The following is a 19,596-nucleotide window of genomic DNA, read 5'->3' on the forward strand; positions in this document are numbered from 1 at the left end:
TCTCCAAGCCATCCACATCCCTCCTGAAGTACAGTGCCCAAAACTGGATGCAGTACTCCAGCTGCAGACCAGGGCCGCATAGAGAGGAAGTATTACCTCCCTAGACCCGTTTGTGATGTACCTACTTATGCAAGAAAGAGTGCAGTTAGCTTTACTTATTATCTCATCACACTGGTGACTTGTGTTAGTTTCGGAGGCGCCTGTGTCTCCGAGATCCCTTTCTGCAGTTGTGCTACTTAGAATGGTACCTCCCAGGCTATAGGAGTGTTGATGATTCTTCCTCCCCAGGTGTAACACGTGACGCTTATCTTTGTTAAACTGTGTGATGGGATCTGATGTGCAACTGCAATAATCAAGCCTCCTGCTGTACCACGTGTGCATGGCAGGAGGTGTGATTCTGGGTGGAGCATCAGATCTCATAAAGTCATATGGCTGGTACAGTGGGAGTTGGGACCATGATCCTAGCCTTCCCCTGTGCTGGCAGTCTTAGCTTTTGAGGCTGGGAGCCCTGTCAGGTGATGGAGCTCCCTGCTGCTGTGTGCATGTTTCACCTCTATGGCTGGGAGCTCTGATTACTGACAAGGCTCTCAGCTGCTGGAAGCCCTGAACACTCACAGGGGTCCTACCTGCGGGGAGGCATACTGCACTTCCCGTGGTTTCTGCTGGCTGCTCAGAGCTTCCAGCCAAGGGAATTTACTGTGCTCTGAAGGCTGGGAGCACTGATCAGCTGACCAGGGGTCCCATCTGGGAGTGTTTTCTGCCAGCCCAGGAGTAGGGTGGGAGGGGGAACCTATCTAACATCACTGTGGCCACTGTCCCCATCTGATCTGGGCTTTCCATGCAGCTTGACTGGAGCCAGGCAAGAGTGGCTGTGGAGCTCCCCTCTGCCCTGACATTAGGTGGGAGCAATAGCATCAGGTGGGAGAAGAGGGGAATGCATGGGGAAGGGACATGCCATTGAGAATAGCAGGGAAGGGGTGGGATCTTATCTGATTCAGGGCCTTTGAGGAAAAAATGAAGTCCCTATCTGCTGCTGCTCCTGTGGTGTGGTCTGCCCACCCTGGTGAGCGTGGGAGTGGGAATACAGCCATCCATGCGGTGCTGATTGTTGGTCCTATACACCCCCCTTGACAAAATCTGTTCATGTGTAGACATGTATGGGTGTGTGTATATTCCGGGCACCTAAAAAAACAAAAAGAAAAAAAGTCTTTTATCATTTTGTACTTTGACATCATGGCACTCATTATAGAGGATGATGTTATATATATGATTATATAATGATGGATGTTTTGGCCACTGACAGTAAGTGTGTATTGTGGCTGCAGTATGTTTTGTTTTTTGCTTTTTATGTCTCCTTATTCCTGATTACTACAGTATGGATACACTTTTTTGAGACACCCTGTGCTTATAGTTAATGGGAATACTAGACGCATTAAATAATGCATAGTAATTTTTAGTGCTAAGTGATTTTATGATTATGTTGTTTGAATGTTAAGTGTTTTGATAGTCTAAGGGTAGTTACAAATGCTAGCATTTTGCTGCATAAGTGAATTCATTTCTGTATTTATGTAGAAAGATGCAATATAAGTTTGCTGTATAGTTCTTCAGTTGTATGGTTGGAATGGTTCCTGCCTGGGTTTGGTGGCTAAGGTCATTTGGTTAAGAAACCATGACAGAGGCCAAGGAGGAAGAGTCCTCTTGCTGAAGGGAATGCTTTGGTTCTCCTGTATGTGATTAAGTATTCACCAGGCACATTGTGGCAATTTAGGTAGCAAACCAACACAAATTGACTGTGGAAAGTACATTGGATACGTTGGACAATTGTGTGAAGAAAGCCATGAAACATAGATCGGTTGAACCCTTAAGAAAATAGTATGGTACTTGGACATGTAGGATGCTTACAGATGGGGGGGGGGGGGAAGAAGCAAAATAGTGCTTTACTTTCAGCTTGGTGTGCACCTGTACTGAGTGCAATGCAAGCCCAGAGGAGGCGTCACATTAGTTTGACCTAGCTTGCCTAATGTCTGTATAGGTCAAGCACTTCTGCATGGCTTTTAGGCACTTTTATCTAATAGCTGATTGAATTGGTTATTAGATAAAAGCACCAAAAAGCCCTGCTGAAATGTCTGATCTATACATTTTGGGTTGTTTTGTTTGTTTTTTAAACATATGTCAGTGGCCATTGGCACACTGTGGTCAGTGTGTAATGTGTAGAACTTTGTGACCAGGTGCACCGCATCTCAGATGCATTGTAAATGGTAATTGGTTATTAAAGAAATGGGCAGCCCAGGAGGCTATGGGGCTCTGTATTGCTGTACAGATCATTACCCAGACCATTTTTCATATGTATTTCCCCAACACTTCCTTATGTTGTGTTGTCACCTTATTAAGATTGGTTAATTTTTTTTTTCTTAATTTCTTCCTCTGTGGTGGTGTCAGACTGCAAGACCCCATGTGTAAATTTATGGCGAAGAATTACTGCTGACACATCGCCATTGGCATGGTAACATGTGAAGTAGGATGTTTTGGTGCGTGGATATGCCCCTTCTTTATCTCTGTTCATGTTGTTTATTTAGGGAAAGAACACTCTGGGCATAAGAAGCTTGGAGGTCATGGTGTCCTCCTAGTTAGTGAATGTGATGTAATAGTTGCCTGCCTGGAAAGTACTTGGCTTTTGACAGATATGAAGATTTTTGTGCATCTCGGAACTGTATTAGAGCCATCAGGCATTAGAGAGGCTGTGTTTAGGGTTCGAGTATGTGCTAACTATTTATCATGTGCATTGTCCAGGGAAGTTTGCTTTAATCTCTATGCTAGTTGCCTTTTAGGAAACAGTGCATTGCTTTCTGGTTAATAAATATGATGCACCTGACAAAGTCTTTTGTTTTATGATGGAAAGAACAAACAGTTTGTTATGTCTAACAAATAGTGTAGCTGATTTTTTTTCCTCTTGTTTTTTCTCCTGGGTGCTCTTAAAGTGTAACACTACTGTTCTTGCACAGACAAAATTTCCCTACTCCTATTCCCAGATATAGAAAGTGGTGGCTTGTTTGTTAATGCTTTTGGCAAACAGGCCACCATGTTCTGCCTCAACGATGAAGCTCTGGATGGTTCCAACGGCCACATTTGGACAATTGCATGTGTTTGTTTTCTCAGGGACAAGTAGCAGTGGTGGACCTTGTGCTGCCGCCGCTTGTCCCTGGGGAATGCCTGTGCCATGCTTGTGGCAGGTTACCCTGGGTGAGGTAGGGAAGGCTGGGGTCAGCAACTGTGCTGGCTGGCAGCCAGAATGTGGCTCCAGCTGGCCAGGCTTTGGTTTGAGCGGTGTGCGCTGGCACCATGTGTGCAGCTCTGCTTTTTTTGGTGTAGTTTGTTTACCCTGGGATCTCTCAGAGTCAACCCCCACCCTCCATCTGAAAGGTAGCAGCATGGGGAATCCCTGCATGTGTCTGCATGTATCACACCTCCAAACTCATCTGAATGCAGCCAATATGATCGTGGCAGTGGAAATGTATGGAAGTCTGCCTCCAAAACCCACCCCCAAAACTTTCTTGTTAAGTACAAATGGGGAAAAACCATGTTCTGCTGCTGTGCTACTTGGAGAGAGAGCTGGGGGAATTCATAATATTCCAGTTCTCCCTCTTGAATCCAGCCAGAGGACTGACTCCAGGTTTCCAAAACTGAGAAACCAAGAACCATGCTAAAGATTTCCTTCCACAAACCAATCAGAGAGTGGAGAAGCAATGCTTTGAAGGCTGTAGAGTCTTGCTTCTGTGAAGGATGCATACAAACATAGGCCCTTTGCCTGTTTACATTATAATTCTTGCCTTGCGTTATACTAGGAAGTTGTTAAGCTTGTAATTGTTTCCCTTTTAAAACAGAGGCATTGTGAAGCTAAGACATAAACCTGAACTTATTTTGACATCTTGTATTTCCATAAATATATTGCTATCTCTTCTATGTGTCTTGCACTAATTTGCTATTTTAATTAACTATTTCCAGTAGTAAGACAGTGGCAACCTTAGTATCCAACAATTTTTCAGGGAATAACTGTATTTTAAGGCCTAACAACATTGATTGTCCATTTAATGAGATTCTTGCTTATACAGATGCATGTGTGCACACCTATTCCATTAACTGGACGCTTGATGTTCTGGAAGGGATTTCTGTATATGAAAAGGCTACAGAAGACTTTTCTGCTAGGATACTTTAGTTACCCGAGATAGCTGTGCTTGCTGTTTGGCTTATTATTCATTTGCAGTTATAATTGATTACCCAAAAAGATTGAAAACCACAGAACAAATAAGCAACATCTTTCTGAATTTGTTTTTTATCTTGGATAAATGTTATGCTTTCAAAACACCTTTTAAAAATGTTATCAAAAATTGGTTACAATACCATAATTTTTAAGATCAAAACACTCTGCATTGTTTTCATTTAATTCTGAAAATTTACAAAGGAGTGGTTTTAAGATTCTGAAACTCCTAACAGATGTTCAGTTATGTTCTCAATGTTTGAATATAAAGAAGAAAGGATTTAACGCAATTATATCACTGTAAACCTTTCCCCTTCCTTTGCATAATTAACTGCTCTCATTTGCATAGCACAGAGGTCTAACATTTCAAATGGGGTAGAGAAGCATGGGGGAAGGGAGGAGACTAATGGACACAGATGCGTATGTCATGCATACAGCAAAAACAAGCTAGCTGATAATTTGGTGCCATAATCATCTTTGACTATTAAAAACATTTAACTGAGAAGCTAGTAAAGTGCAATTGCATGTACAAAATCCTATGGATACACTATGCATTTATAACTTGTGAAAACTGAAAATTTTACTAATCAATTTATTAAAATAACTGTTTCAGACTATATCTGAGACCAGATTTAGTAGTCCTACTTAATAGTAAACCTGGTTTAGGAAAATGAAGGATTATAATGCATGTCTTCTTAGAGATATGGGTGCAAGAGAGAGCTTGCATGTGCATGTAAATTTATGGTCTGATATCTGTATCTGCTTTACTGATGACATAGAAGAAACCAAAACAATGGTGGTTGCTACTATTGATTTGAATAATGCTGTGTTAAAACTCACAGCTCATCAGATGAGCAGCCATCATATGGATCAACATGAAACCTGAAGTGTTTTCCAGTAGTATAGAATATATTTGAGCTCTTCAAATAAACATTCACACTGATTGATTGATTGATTGATTGATTGATTTTTTAAAAACTTCTGTATATGGTGTCCTTTTAAGCAGGGTATAATACAGATTACCTTGAAATCAAATCTGCTATATTTTTAATGCACTTTAGCAAACATGTACTTCATTGGCTAATACATTATGCCTAGATTTTAATCGTTTCAAAAACAATGTCAGAAGCAGCGAGGTTCTTCTATGACAAAATTCAGTGTTAATCTGAATCTTACAAATGTAAGCATTTGTGGTCTTTCCCATTTTTAGCAAAAAATTATTACCAGAATTATCACCTATTTAAATCTTTATTTAAAACGTTTAATAGATTATTGATTATCTTTACATAGAATTAAACTTTAAGTCAGATAAAGGGTCCCAAACAAACTTTAAAAATGGATTCTCCTTCAAAAGAGAGACATTGGGAAACCGGCTTTTCCCTTGCAAGGCTGGCAGGTTCCAGCCTGGCACTGCTGGCATAAGTGAGTTCCTGCTCTACACGCTGGGGGGGTTGGGAGAGAGGGGCATGGGGTCAGGATTGACCATTGATGTTTACAAATGAGTTCTGGTACAAAAAAGGTTGAGAACTACTCATCTAAATTATCCAAAGGCCAATAAATCTGTGGAGGACCATGTGTAAGAGTGGGAGCCAGCCTTCTTGGTCTGCATGCCACAGATTAGCCCTGAACCCTCTCAGAATGCCTCTCCAATCCTTTTTTTCATGACTAAGCTGCTGCTGTGCTTTCTGCTCCCTTTCTTATCTACCCCAGTGCTGCTTGTCCCCTCCCCTATGTTCTGTGTGCTACAGACAGAGGCTGCATGTGCCACCTGTGCCACAGGTTGGTCACCTGTGGACTATGATATTCCTTAGTACTAGTGTTTTTATTTGTGTTGGCTTGTGTTCACTGCATGGCTTAATTACAAAACCATCTTCAAATTCTTTGAACTTGGGAATTTTACTCTCCTTTTCTTCTCTTTGTCCTGCAGAAGTTCAACTTATGGCTGAAATATCTTGACATAGATGCACTGGTAATTCCCCATAAAAGTGGTTAAGGATATCATTTGCTTTCTGAAAACAGTGTTAGGATATTTGCTGTGTGAGTCCCTTGAACACACAAAGTAATCTGGATATGCATTTTTTAGCTTGTTTATTCTTCCCCAGAGGCCAAGGGAGACAGTTTCCCATTTGTTTTAAATTACAGTGGATTAGAAGTCATAAATATTTTAATGTCAGTGGCTGCCACTGGAAATCCCACTGACTAAACAAGGCCCAGTACATATATTCAGATAGTCTAATACCTGAGACTTGTTCCAACTAATCTTATATATGGCCAAGCACCCAGCCTTTTCAATAAAACTTGGAAGATGACTATTGTGACCTAGGGACCAGTGTATTATACACATGCAATGTAGTTCTGTATAACCACTCTGAATAGCTGTTACATCCACACAACCCTTATTTGCTTATGCCAGCAGTGCCAGTGCTAGGTTGAAGTGCAGCAGGTACAGTGTGACAGGCTTCTATATTTGTGTGTTCAAAGGACATATTACCTTATTGGGCTAAGTACAGATTTTCAAAAAGCCTGAGGAGGAATTGATCTAAGTTAAGAGTTTTTCTGTAAGTGGCGTCATTTAGATCAGCAGCAAACATAATGCACATCCTCCCTTTCATGGGGGGTTAGAATCTTAAACTGGGTTCCACCATTTTTAAACCAATTTGTGTGTGCTGAACTTCTGTTCTCTTATGGGTATAGACCAATTTCTGATTGCTTATACTGATAAACGTGTAATGTTTATACCTGGACTTGAAGAGTTTTCTAGCATCTAGCAGTGATACTAAAGGGTTGGGGTTTTTTTTATGTCCCTTCAGTACTATGAAACTGCAGTTATATTGATGAGTTGGCTGAGGTTGTCTGACCAATGCCTAGACTTAGTAACTCCTTACCTGGCTTATTTGAACAATTTGAATAATATTTTTTTCCAGCTTACAGGAAAAGGCTTTGGCAAAAATTTTGTCATGGTTTATTAGCACAACAGGCCTGGAACTTTAGCAGTCAATGGGCTCATTCTCTGGCTTGGTTATAATGCATATAATTCATATAATTGCCTCTTGCATTGTGGGAGGTAAGGCATTGCTCCTTTTGGCCTCATTGAACATACCAAAGAGCCTGTGGGGATACTTGGGCTGACTTTTTTTTTTTTATAAAACTCATTTGAAAATCCATCACTGCCTGGAGGTTTACCGTGTCTCATTTCTTTCACAGTTAGGTTTTTTTCCACTCAAGGCCAAACAGAGGTCCTTCCAGGAGTTCCTTCTTGGTTTGTGAGATGCAGGGCAACGAAACCCAAAAGGAGATTGCGGTTATTATAGTGTGGAACAAAATAATTAGAATTGTTTTTTTTTAATGTTTGTTTGAACATCATGTATTGAAAGCGTTTTACTCCTTTTTGTTGGTCTATAGCCTTCTTTTTCCCCTGATTCCATAATCTTGTTTAAGATAAAAGGTAGAAAATTATGCTTTTTGCATATAGAATATGTTTGATTGTATTAAATTTGTACCAGGATTTTATTGCAGTTGTGGATTCTTTAGACTTAGTCTAATTTTTTAAATTTTAAAGTTGAAGGTAATTTTGTTTTTTTCTAATTTTTACTTTTTCCCTTGAGGAGTCTGCTACAAGCTTTTGCTGTTTACCATATCATTGGTACTTTGGAGATGATAGGTTTTATAAAATCCCTCCAGTTTATGGCTGCAGGGTGGTGACTATGAGCAGCAAGATAACATCTGTGCTTCTGGGAGCAGAAGTTTTGGACTGACATTCATATGATTCACCAGCATACCACAGTTTACAAACTTAATTTGGTTATGAGAAATTAAAAGTAATCTAAATGGGTAGAGTGAAAGTTTGAAAGTCTATGGCTCCTGGCAAAGGGATTTGTAAATCCCTGTGTCTACCAGGCCCCAGTTCAGAGTCTATGCTTTTTGGGAGGGTAGAAGGGGCGCGGGGTTAAAGGATCAATAGTTTTGTTGAAATTCCTTGTTAGGATAATGGTTTTTTTAATACCCATTTCCATTCCAAAGAAGTTGTTGGAGAATGTTATCTCCATCTCAGTCTCATTTTGCTCAGCTGCTTCCATTATTTTCTCCATGAATGTATGATGTTGCCACATTCCTACTAGTCCTGAGATGTAAGGTAGAGATGGAAGGGAGGGGAAAGGTTAGAGGAGAGAGGAAGTGGAGGGAGGTAAGAAGGAAAGAGGTAGGTAAAATTAAATGGAATGGCAAGGAGGGGAAGTAGGGGGGGACAGGGGAAACAGGAGATGAAGTCAGGTGTAAGTACCCTGGGAGGGAGGACTCCACAGTCCTTCTACATTTGTGAATTGTTCCTCTTTGAACAGGATGAAAACATCCTCTGGTCAGTGTCTCTGACCTGTTTCTATGCTTGATCTTTGAGCCAGCAGGTTAAATAGTCAGGTGACCTCTAGTAGTCTGTCATGCATGCATATTGCTTCCTTCAGGTCTTTTCCATATGAAGCAAGTTCATGAGACCTTTGTCTACAACTATATATTGGCTACCCCTTGGTGTGAGGATGTCTGTTGGGTGTGTGGGGGGATACTGGTGAGTTTTAATGTGTGTAAAGAGTCCAATCTGTTCTCTGTAAAGTTTTCCACAGATACGACAAGTGGTCTCTTGTGGGGAGGGGCATAACTGTTGGCCAGGATGTTGTGCACTTTCCTTCCTTTGCCATTTCTTGGCTTCTTGACCAGGATACTTCTCTTCGAAATGGGCTGTAGCTTGATGTATGGTGCAGCACCACTGAGACGTGTTACCAGCCAGCACTTCCCTAGTTGTAGGGTTGATGCCACCCTTCTTGAGGTATGCTTTCAGGGTGTCCTTATAGTGCTTCCTCTGTGGGTCCTCTTACCATGACTAAGTTGAGAGAAGAGGATTTGCTTCGGGAGACAAGTGTCAGCTATCCACACACATTGGCCAGTCCAGCAAAGTTGATGTTTCATGATCTTTGTCTCAATGCTGGCTATATTTGCTGCAGAGAGAATGCTGGCATTGGTGCACTGGTCTTTCCATCTAATTCAAAGGATATTCTTGTGGAAATGCTGATTGAACCATTCCAGGTGCTTAAGATGGCTTGGATATGTCACCCACATTAGTAACTGTGTCATAACTGTGATCAGGAACTGTCAGTAACGATGATAATTTTATGGGACAAGTTCACTACAAAAGAAAGCTACTTTTCTTAAATGGAGAGGGGAGGCTTCATAGGTGACGGTGAGTTAGCTACATGAAAATCAAGTGCATACTATGCATGTTTACTCTAAATAAATGTTGGGAGGCTATTGGCAGCACATTGAAAAGATAAGACAAACTGACACGGTATTACAGTTCACATACAGTCTTTGGAGAATCGTCACTCGAGCAGTAAAAGTTGTTTAAGTCTTGGTGTCGGAGGTGGACTTTTTAGCATGTGAAGAACAGCAGACTGTTATGTAAAGTATTTAGTTGGGGTTTTTTTTGCCTGGCAAGTGCCTGGGATTGGGTAAAACATACATTTTTTTTCAACAATACCCCTGGCAAAGTCCTAGAAATAATTTTATCTGGGCAGGTGGGTCTCCCTGTCCTGAATTACCAAGTATTTTAGGTTCTGACCCACACCTTTTTATAAAATAGCTTAAAAATAGAATTAATAACAGATGCTCCTGATTTGGTCTACTCATGCAGGTTTATGGGCTGTCGATTCTTTTTCTGTTTCCTGCTGGGTACTATTAAGCAGTTTCAGGGGCCCTTTCAGGAACAACTGAATTCTGTCCAGATAATGTAAATTCTATTTCTTTTCTATTCTTTTAAAAACACCCACGGTGCTAAATTTTATTTCTTGACCCACTTTGAAGATTTATAGTTTTGTCCTGAACTTCATTTATGTATATGTGTATGTAAACTTTGTTTACTGACTTGATTTGGCTTTATTCTACAAGTTCCACATGTATTCCTCCAACTCAGTGATTCACACAGTTGTAGTGTTCTGTATGGTAAGCACAGAAGTATGCAACTTTTTTTTTTGTTTTGTTCTTTCCCCCTCTTAATCATCATCACCCCTCTCATAATAACATCATCATCCATGTGTCTTATCACCTCTAGAACCTGATTTGATTGTGGAGACTGGCATCAAGGAACTAGTTTTAATGTCATGCAGAGGTTCATGATAAGTTTTAACTCGCAGTTAATGAAGCAGACCTTTGGATTCCACTTTTTGTTTTTACATGTTTATTGATCCACACATGGTACCAGGAGTCAAATTAATAAAACATCCTGAGTGGGAGAATTAAGTCAGTTAAAAATACTGGCGGTGATGAAACACTCTGGAAACATAGAGGATAACAGGAGAAGGTTTTTAAGTAGTGTTTCAGTGTGTACCAGCAAAAAAGGAAGATAGAAAGTAGCTTTATTTCTGCCAATGGCTGGTTTTGAGGCGCTGGATAGTTTTTGTTAATCTCTATGTTTACAGTAAGTATGAATCGCACTCTCTCTTTCTATATCTATATATCGAGATGGATCTATATACTGGTTTAATTTTTATGTAGCATATATATATATGAGGCATTCTACATGCTACATAAAAATTAAACCGGTGAAAGAGGGAGATTCTTGAACAGAGCATAGAAAGTGGAGGGAAAACAGAAGATTTTTTTTTTTTTAATCGACTGAAGGTTGAAGAGCCAATCTTGCAATTTTTTTAAGGGTTGAATTCCTGATAAGGAACTGGATTGTGATGTGAGGTCTGGGACAAAAAGAAAGAGACCATTGGAATATTCAGAAAGATTCCTTAACAAAGTGACTAGAATTTCCACTCTTGCTTTTCTGTGATTCCCCAAGGTTGCCATTTGGGTCGGGTTTAGCACCTGAGGTTTTTCACAAGAGAAAACAACAACTTTTTTAATACGTAGAGTACTAAGGCTTACATAGGGCAGTGTTTCTCAACCTTTTTTTAGTCTCAAGGCACCTGTGGATAGACTTGAGGCATGCCTTGGAAAATGCCAGCTTTTAATTTTCCCTCTTTTTTTACCTACAGAGCAGTTTTTCTGTTGCAAAGAATTCAGAAAGACTACAGCTATTGATTTCTATTTGAAATTGTGGGGTTTATCTTGTGAGTCATGTTTGTAAAACGAACAGTGCTAATATTGTGTGCCATCCTACAGCACACTTGAAGGCAAACCAGGGTACTATGGCACCCTGGTTGAGAATCACTGACATTGGTTTACATACCTATTTCTGTCTGGGGAAGACAATTAAGAGAATGTGACCAGAGGCTCTGAGCAAATTGAGCCCAGGAACTCTGGTTCTTTTTAAAGCTAAACAAATGAATGGGTAAGTTCCAGTTAGAGAAGATAACACAACAAGGTGTACAAGTAGATTATATAAAGATAAGAAGCAGGCAGGCCAGGGCTGCATATATAGAGACTAGTTCAGAGAGGCATAAGGTTTTTTAGGCAACAGCCTGCTTTGTTAGATGCTAGGAATAGGAGGCTTGATCAGCATGTTTGCCCCAACAAGATTTAACTCTTGTGTCAGGCATCAGCCAGCAGCACAAGGGCTGGGTTTGATTTTTGGGGTACTAAATTTATTTACTTTAGCTTGAGCCCCCACCCAGAAATCTGGGAGTACTAAATTAATTACTGTAGTGTTGTGCATAAACAAAAACCCCTTCCTCAAGCAGTGTAACCGAAACAGATTTAATCCAGAAAACAGAAGAAAACACCAAATGCCATGTGAAACACTACTAGTAAACTACACAGCATAGTCTGTAGATTGTACTGTGCCAGGGGAAGCTGCTTGAGTGCAGGTCCTTTGGCAGTGCAAGGGGCCCCTCGGTGCTCTCGGAGGAATAGTGGTGTGGCAATCTTTGCTTCCACAGAGAGGCTGTACCCGTGTGTGGGGAGTGACTGCACCTTCAGGCAGCACAAACGTACCCCACACTTCTGGGCTGGGTTATGTGGCCTGCTACAATGAAAACTGCAGGAAAAACTCCAAAGGAACCAGGTTGATTAATGGCTACAGCTGGCCCAACCACACAGCCAACTAAAACAAAGACTATCCAAAGAACAAGGGGGAAAGATGAAGCCTAACCTCTAGGCCTGGGCTGCAGATGATTTGGGTTACAGCTGCACTGGGAGCAGGAAGTTGTAAGCCTCAACCCCAGCCCCAAATTTGCCAGATTAGGAACTCCTAGATTCCAACATTGTGAAAGTTGCCAGGCTTAAATCCTGACAAGCAAACCCAAGGAACCAACACTCTTTCCCCCATATTAATCTCTTAAAAGCTCAAAAAAGAGGAAAAAAAAGGGGGGGGGGGGAGAAAAGGGGGAGAGGAGTTCCCAGACACTGGGACAACTCTCCCTCTCTCTCCCCTCTACCTGAGCTTCCCTTTTTGCTATCTGCAACTCCTCCTTGCTTGGAGAAGATGTCACTCTTCAGCAGCTGCTAGCAGCTTCTCCTCCAAACCAGCCTACCTCTCCTTATATCGCTTTGCATGACATCACTCTGGCCTTGTCCAGTCAAGGAGTGCCACACCGCAGTCTCTCTCCCAACCCATCAGCATGAAGACTCCTCTGCTTCCCCTGGCCAGTGAGGCTATAGAGTTTTAGGTATTTTTCCCCAGATACGGGTCCTGCTCGCCATGTGCTGAGCACAAGGCCAGAATAACTGAGGCCATCTTGCCCATATCAACACACATGCACACGCTGCCCCTTACAGAGACCCAAAGACTTTCTTTGCTATGGTATACTGTATAGAGAAACTTGTCCCTAATCCAGCTGCCTAAAGAAGCAATTTGAGAGGATTCTACTATGCAAGGATTTCCAGTAGACCAGGGATACAAATGTTAATACAGCTGAGAAGGTGCAGGAGACCTCAGTCTTGAGCTGCTATGACTGTAACTTTGATCCTAAATCATTCATAAATGCTTCTAAGGATGGTGTTGGTAGAGGTCTGTTAAAGCAGTATGCTTAAAACAGACCAGTGACTGATGTGTAATAAGAGTTAACAGAAATTGGACATCACCATGCTTAAATAGGGGGAGGTGTGAGGTTCTTTAGCTGCTTAAATAGGGGGGGCAGGTACAGTGAGATGGCTATGTGGCTTGCAAATTCCTACATTCATGTTCTGAATCTTTTTAAACAAATGTTTGTCCTGTGTTTGTAGTGAACAGCAAAGTCAGACTAGCCTGTAATAAACTGTACTGCATACCAGAGCTTATCCAATCTGTGTTGTGCTTCTTGTATTCATCCCTATATCTAGTAAACTGAAATAAAATGGGTGGGGTGAGGGGACAGAGCCTGGCATCTAGCGTAGCCAAATTTGTTTTCTGGTAGCCCGGATACAAGTTGTTAGTTTATGAAGCTCCCCTCCTCCCTGCCATTTTGTTTGTTTTGGTTTTTTTGCATGACACATTTTAGAAGAATAGTTTATCTATATTTGTTTTACTCTTTCCATTTTGATAAGGTTGGGCTGGACGAACGTCACAATCTCATATCCCTGCTGAGCCCTGGGATGCTCAGGTTCCAGCGTAACTTGCGTACTTCAAGATTCTCTGTGTTGCAGGCCTCTGCAAAGGAAATGGAGGTGTTCAACATTCTCATTAGAGAACGTGATGGATTGCATTGCAGCTTACTGCCCTTTCCCGTTTAGAAGTGATCTTGTAAAGGAGGGGGATTTCAGGGAGGTTGACAGCTTCTGATAGCTGTATAGAAACCCCTCTGTGCAGGACCATTGAAGTGATGCTGAAAGGAAAAAAGGAAACCCAGAGCTTTTTCACATAGAACAATAACATCTGAGCTTACATAATGGGTCTTAGCATAGGTAGGTAGAATCAAATGTTTTACGTGCTGCATCCAGTCCAACAATGAGAGTGCGCTGGAGTTTGGCTTGTGCAAAAATACCATTTGCTGGATGTTAAAAGTAAAGAATTACACTTTTTTTGTTGAAAATCAAAGATGCTTTATTCCTAATAGTCACAGCCATGTTTAAAAGGTTTTGCTCACTAAGAGAGAAGTTGGTTTAGAGAATGACATTTTTTTTAGTTTGAGTTCTGTGACGAGGCGTGGAAATGTTAAGTGATCATTTTATGAGCTGTCTTCATTTCTCTATCCAGTTAAGATGAAAGTGCGTGTGGGGAAATTTGTTTATAGACTGGTGATCCAGCTGATACAGTTCTGACAAAGTGCAAACTATAAGTGTTTCTGTGGTTTTGATCATAGTGCCATGTATTATTATTTTGTTCTATTTGAATTTTATATCACATGCACTACTGTAGTTTCTGAGTAAGCGTTCTTACTTTCACCACTAGTTATGGACTTTTGGATTCAGATATACTGCACTGTTTGATTATGTGGTAAAGTGTTTCCATTTTGCAATTTTGTTTTGCCTGAAATGAACAAATCTGTGCAAAGAGCTACGTTTAGATGGAAGTATACTGTCGGAAATCATGTTTTAGTGTTATCATGTTGAATCTAGGCAGAACCCTTTGATATTAACACAGTTGTGATGCGACAGAAATCAAGATGCCATACATTTATTATTATGGTTGCAGCTCTCCTGTTAAGCTTGAGTTAACAGGAGTGGAGGGATTCATACTTTTGTTAGGTGTGAAGGATATTGTGAATTGTCTGGAAAATTGTAAAACTGGAGCAAAGAATGCAATTTATCTGAAAAAGCATATCTTAACATGCTTGAATTAAAATTTTAAATAAAATTTACTTTTAGGGGTCTGAATCCCTCCCATGCTCCACCTTCTACCTCCTGCATGTCCTGTACTCCCTAATGCCTATCCCAAGTTGTCTCTGGAATGAAATTACAAAGGTGTAAGTCAATCTCTCTCTTCTTCTTTTCGTCTCCTCTCTTAAATTGCCATTGTTGCGCTTTTTGCCATTTTTCTTCATTCTTTAAATGGAATGTTTTTCCTTCACTAGCAATTGAAGAAAATGTCCCCTTTTTAGAAAATTATACAAGGAACTCCCCCCCTCCCCCCCTTAAAAAAGGAAAAAGATTAAAAAAAGAAAAAAAAAAAAAGAAAAAAAAAAGGCAGCCATTTTCTATTTTCACAGGCCAGGACATTTGTTGTTGTTTTTAACACTTTACTGCTCTGCCTGAACAGGCAAAATAGGGGTTTTTTGTCTTATGTTAGCATAAATGAGAGATCCATCTTCATGAGTAGTAAGACAAAGATTAACATGTCTGAATTCATATCAGTGAGTGGAATTGTAGTCAGGCTTTCAATTCACAGTGGGAAGAGGTGTGTGGCTGTGGCATGTTATACATATGTGAAATTGTTTTTATGAGGAAGTGCTGAGGCCTTTAGTTGTGATATTATCTTCTTGAGCAGTATACCAGGCATTGTTTTGCTTTGTTTTGTTTTGTTTTTTTCAGCCATCTGATAGCAGTAGAGGTAGTATTACTGGACATTTCTCATGAGTGTTAATACCTCTCCCATAATGCTTTGATTCCTGTATCTTTTGTGGTGAGAATGGATAAAAATGATTGATATACTTTTTTTAATTAGATTTTTTTATAAGTTGGGCCTTTTATTAAATTTAGTTTTTTCACAATATTTGAAATTCAATTTGAAATGAACAGTCCATTGTAAGGTTACATTTACTGTAGTCTATATATTAGAATAGATCAGTTAACCATTAAGTTAAATGCATGATATGCAAGGTTGTTGGCTGCTGAAATTTAAACACTGTAACTGGGGGAAGTCTTAAGTGCATGGAACCTGTGTTTTTTTGATGCGATTAAATTGGCTTTTGACAGTGGGAGTGTTTACACGTGCACTTTAATACACAGTAGCTTATTTTACTGCGTTTTAAAGTATCACATAAAAAACCGTGCAGTTTTATGCTAAGGCCCAGTAAAACGGGCTACTGCATATTAAGCGTCACTTAAACATGGACATTCAGTCGTATGCATTAGAGCAGCCTAATGTGCATGTATTTAGTCCCTCATGTTGGAGGTACTAAATGTAATGCACATGTAGACATGCTCCAGTAACTGCTTTTGTGTTGAAAAATTTGATAGGATGTTGTAAAAGACAAGGAAGTTTGATATCTTTCTCTTACCAACTGAATAATAACTAGATTTCAGAGTTTGAAATCTACTAATTTTAAAACTTCTAAGTGACCAGAATAAATTGGTCTAATTGACTAAATAAAGTAATTTTCTTTGTTTTAATAAATCTGTTTGGACAGATAAAATTATACACACAGAATATTTATCATGATTCTAGTTATAATAATAAACTTTTAAAAAATGCTGGTCTTCTGCATTTTAAATTTGATTCTAGTTGGCTTTCATCCAAATGTAGCTTGACATAGGTTTAAATATAGTGTATACAGAAATGTCATTCATTTTAATGTGATGAAATATAAAAAATAACAGTTGGAATAAATGTATTTTATATAATTAAATGCAAATAGCACATCTTCCTGGTTTAAAAAAAAGTAGCACCAAATTTAGTGACTAGACTGTATTTGGTCATCATGCCTAATTGTTTCCAACTTAAAGCTTACTTTTAGTGGAAAGCTTAAAGAACATGAATGCAAAACATTAAAATGAATTAAATTAAGGTTTCTTGTTAGCTGAAACTACACAAACATTATATTTTGGTGCCAAAAGATGTTTGTTTTTCTTAGAGCTAACCTTTTATTTTTGTGAATGTTTATCAACACTGTTGGTTTGTATATTGTAGTCTTCCTCTTTCACTGTTGTTACCTTTTTTGTACCTCCCTTGTGGATGGGAGAAGGTAGGGTAGGGTGTCGATGGAGAACTTCAGTTTCAAGGTTTTCCACTTGGCACAGGTGAACAGGAGTAGTTTATTATTGCTGCTTTTAAATTAACTTAGGGCTTCAAGTCTTAATATACATAAACTACTTTAAAGTTAATCATATGAGTACTCCTGTGCAGTGGCAAGAATCATAGGTTGAAAATTAAGGATGTACATAAATTTTTGCAGGACATGGGCCTACTTTAAAAAACAAAACAAAAAAAGCAAAGCCTAACAAACAGAGAAACCACTAAAAAACAGATAGAAAGATGATTTTGCTGGACTTTGTGTCTGGGGTTTCCTCACAGGCCTGTGCATTCACAATACATTGGCTTGTCTCACCTTTCCACTTAAGACCTGCTGGTAGGGAATTATTTTTTCATATGAGATTTTTTTTTTTTTTTGTTATACAAAAGTAACCTGTAAATATTCTGTTCCTCCTTACAGTCTGCATGTAAAGACAAGTCCAAATGTAAAGGCAAGACATCTGAATCCTGCTAAATAAACATAATATTATCCTTCATCCCCAGAGAATAAAAGAAGGTGTTTTACCTTTTAAATGTGGTATGATTTCATAGCCTTGTTGCCTGCAGCTTGTTTGGTAAACTAGTCAGTCTTTCCAGGAGAGTTAACAGCAAAGGATAAGATAAACTCAGAAGCTCCAATTAAATGCAGCGCTTAAATCTTTGGTAGTCAGGTCAATGTATCCTAAAGTACAGCCCTAAGTAAGGCTATGTTCCTGGAGTCTGAAATACAAGTTCTTGGAACTGCAGCTAACACATTAATATGAGCACTGCCCAAGGAATCAAGTAAGTATACTGCTGATGTGCTTGTATTCTCAGGTCATAAAAACAGGGTGCTGTATATTTGGATACCCCTCTTCTCACAAGAATAGATCAGATCAGTAATAAAGGGAACAAAAGAGCTCAAAAATATAAACAGGAGCTGGTGAATGATGTTATGCTTAGCGGCCTACAGGGTATATTGTGGGTTCTGCTGTTGTTTAAAATAAAATTTCACATCTAAATTCTACTAAATTTTTTTGCTGTTACCAATCTGAACTCTTGTCAACAAGCTAGCTTACTCCTGAGTGTCTTCTCCTTAATGTTATTTAAGGTAGTGATAGCCAAAAGACAGTGCTCATTAAACACACATGATTTTCTAAACAAGGGTGGGGTGGTCAATCTGTGGCACAGGTGTCACAAGTGGTATGGGCAACCTCTGCATGTGGTATGTAGCAGAATCAGGACGGGGACAGGAAGCTCAGTGACACATAGGGCAGGGAGCAGAAAGAAATGCTTCGGATCAGGCAGGGAACATAGGGCAGGGAGCAGAAAGCAGAGCAGCAGCTTGATGAGGGAGCTACAGGACAGGCAGCAGAAAGCATATTGGGTAAGGGAAAGGGATCTTTGTCAGGGAAGGGGCAGGGTTAACTCATGGCACACCTGCCAAAAAGGTCCCATCTGTCCTGCTGCTATAAACTGTTACACTGTGACCCTCTTCTCTAATATGAAAGCAAGACCTACAGGGTGGTTCTCTGCCTGGGCTCCTCAGCTTATATTAACAAATTTCTTCCTGACCCTTGCAATGACAGGTCATTAACAGTGCCCTTGATGCCTCTGCTTGTGGTCTGTTGTGTGTTATAAAGTGATGCTGGTGTTTCTACTTTTGTGCTTTGGCACTATAGTGTGTGAGGGTATGGAGCTCAATATTTTTAGCAATCTCTGGGTAAATAGTTGCCTGTGGGGTTTTGAGAAACCGTAAAGTTGTATGCAAAATACCAGCCAAGCACACAGTTTTTTTCAGTGCTACATTTTAATCCCATAAAAAGATAAATTTGGAAATAAAATAAGTAAAGAGGAAAGTAAGATTCTTGGTTTGTCATTTATCTTGAATGACATTACAAACTACATGTACTGTTTTTAAAAGCAGTGCTATTTGATGTATTCTGGTGTTAAAAATTGTGGAATTTTTAAAGGCATTTTAAAAACATATGGTTTCAAGTAACTTTAATTGCTTGGTGATGCAGAATTCACATTTGTCATTACATCCTGAAAGTATGGACCTGCAAGTACCTACTGTTAATTACAGAGCTTGACATTTCTAGGACTAAATAAGAGTGATACAGTTGGTTATGAATCATATCTTGCCATGCTGAAATGCCAGAGATCTGTTTTATTGCACTAGAGATTAAGTCCAATAGAGTAGTAGTTATTCTCAGCGTCAGTATTTTTGCTGCCATCAAACTGCTGATACAGCATTTGTTTAATACAAATGGACCTCTGCACCTTTTTAAAGTGCTTTAAATCTAGACAAATTTATGCCTTATCAAAAGGTTAATCCTGACAAATTATTGTAAATTATTTCTTGTCTGATACAGGTGCAGCAAAATTAATTCTCTGCCATGCAGTCGGATGTAGATGTTTGATAGTACATTTCAAAGGCAATAGCTGGATTTTGAGCACCAGGATTGTTGAATAAAACAGTTCTGTGGATGAACGCCCAGCAATCTATGGTTGGATCAACTTTTTCATGAATAGTAACGGTTCAGGTAAGGCAACAAATTCACTT

At 39.7% G+C, this 19,596-nt stretch overlaps 1 protein-coding gene across 19 annotated transcripts in view; it reads left to right on the top strand.

Moving 5' to 3' along the window:
* The window catches only part of LOC109316110, a 396,050-nt gene that overhangs the window by 12,139 nt on the left and 364,315 nt on the right, over positions 1-19,596 (top strand). For 17 of the 19 annotated variants that reach the window (XR_002102767.1, XR_002102772.1, XR_002102773.1 and 14 more), the window contains exon 3: positions 19,406-19,576. The exons of the other annotated variants lie outside the window; for them this stretch is intronic. The gene's annotated coding sequence lies outside the window, so the exon portion shown is untranslated. The remainder of the gene's footprint in view (positions 1-19,405; positions 19,577-19,596) is intronic. 19 annotated transcript variants of the gene reach the window in all.

This window comes from Crocodylus porosus, unplaced genomic scaffold (genome assembly GCF_001723895.1).
Source record: "Crocodylus porosus isolate Cpor-Errol unplaced genomic scaffold, CroPor_comp1, whole genome shotgun sequence".
In the NCBI taxonomy this organism is placed as follows: Eukaryota; Metazoa; Chordata; order Crocodylia; family Crocodylidae; genus Crocodylus; species Crocodylus porosus.